This window comes from Charadrius vociferus, unplaced genomic scaffold, assembly GCF_000708025.1.
Source record: "Charadrius vociferus isolate BGI_N301 unplaced genomic scaffold, ASM70802v2 scaffold613, whole genome shotgun sequence".
Taxonomy (NCBI): Eukaryota; Metazoa; Chordata; class Aves; order Charadriiformes; family Charadriidae; genus Charadrius; species Charadrius vociferus.
Genome location: NW_009647757.1, coordinates 409,503 through 411,311, shown reverse-complemented (window position 1 = coordinate 411,311; position 1,809 = coordinate 409,503).

Genomic DNA, 1,809 nt, shown 5'->3' with positions numbered 1-1,809 from the left:
CTCCAGCCAGCCAGATGGGACACCGTGTTGGCCAGGCTCAGCCGGGCCATGGGGCTGGCGGGATCTCGACACGGTGTGGCTGGGGGTCCCCAGGGCTGTGATCACACCCGGATTCATCAGCTACCTGAGGGTCCCACACCCCTGACCCTGCAGTGCATCCCCGGGAGGCTCCCAGCACTGGGAGGTCTCCCAGGTCTCGGAGAACGGGGGCTCTCGAGGGGCTTCACGCTGGCTTGGGGACAGAGCGGGTGTCACAGTAGCCCTGGGCCACCGTGAGACACCTGACCCCAGGGCATAGGGCCGTTTCCTGGCAGGGCTCAGAGTGACAGCAGAGCCAGCACCCGCCCTGTATCCTCGTCTTGCCCTCCCGCTCCTCTCCAGCACCCATGGGTGCCCCGCCACGGTGCCAGCCTTGCCCTGAGGCCACCACTCCCGGCTGCTGGCCCAGCCCGGGAGCCTCCTCGGCCACCACCAGCCCAGTGCAAGTGGTCACAGCTCAGCCCCGGTTGGGATGCTCAAGGCCACCCACCTCTGGATGCTCACATGCTGGGGAAACTGAGGCACAGCAGAGCTCCCTCTGCACCTTGGCTGGGCATGCTGGGGTCCAGCCGGGGGTGGGCACCTCGCGGTGTGGCTGTCCTGTCCTCGCTGCAGAGATGGCTTTGCCATCCTGGATAAACGCTGGGTCATGATGGGGGCTGGAGTGGGTCGGCCGGACCCTGCCCTGTCCCTCCCTGCTGCAGCCGGTGGGACGCAATTGGGAACACCCCCAGGAGGAGCCGTGTGCCAGTGAGGACACCCGTGGGGATAGTGTCCCCAACCCCACCTGGGGAAGGGTCTGTGAAGCCCCCCTGTGCTGGTCTCCATTGGGGGGATTATCCCAATTGACCCCCAGATCCCCGGTGGGGAGGGGTGGGCTCCAGGGACCCCTGCCAGCCCCTGGCCCGGGGCTGCGGTGGCTGGGCACTGAGCTGCACTGCTTGCCAGCACTGGAGGAACTGGCTCCATCCCATGTCCCATGTCCTTCCAAGGGACACCCACGGAGATGTCCTGGGGACCCTTTCTCCCGTCCCTGGGGAGCTGCACCGGACTGGGCCCTGCCGAGGGTGGGTGCGCTGCAGAGCCAGAAATGTTTATTGAATAAAATCACGGGAGGGATGCCACTCACCGGCCCCAACCTCAGCAGCAGGCAAGGACAGCTGGGGCCACCGTGTCCTTTAGGTGTCAGCAAGGTGCTCAGGGTGCCAGCGGGATGCAGGGAGCAGCACCCAGAGGTATCGGAGATGGAGATGCCCACTCTGGCACGGCACCCGCAGAGAGAGCCCTGGGAGGGTTTGGCAGAGTCACCAAGCCGGGGAAAGCAGTGACAGGCAGAGCTGTGGCCCTGTGGCACCGTGGTGGTGACACACTGGGAGCTTGGGGTGCACCTGCCATTGGGGGGTTGAGAAATTAAAGCTTTTTCCGTGGAAAGGGGGGGTTTGTCACACCCCGGGTGCAGCTCCGGGGCAGTAATGCTGCAGGCTGGAGACACCGGCACGGCTTGGGACATAGGGCTGGGGACGCCGGCATGGCTTGGGACATAGGGCTGGAGACACCGGCATGGCTTGGGACATAGGGCTGGGGACGCCGGCATGGCTTGGGACATAGGGCTGGAGACACTGGCATGGCTTGGGATATGGGGCTGGGGACACCGGCATGGCTTGGGACATGGGGCTGGCCAAGGGGATGCCCTCCCCAAGGGCTGTGGGGACAGAGGGCTGCTCAGTACTTTGGGTGGACCCTCCTCTGTCCTTGTCCCCGAGGCTGGGG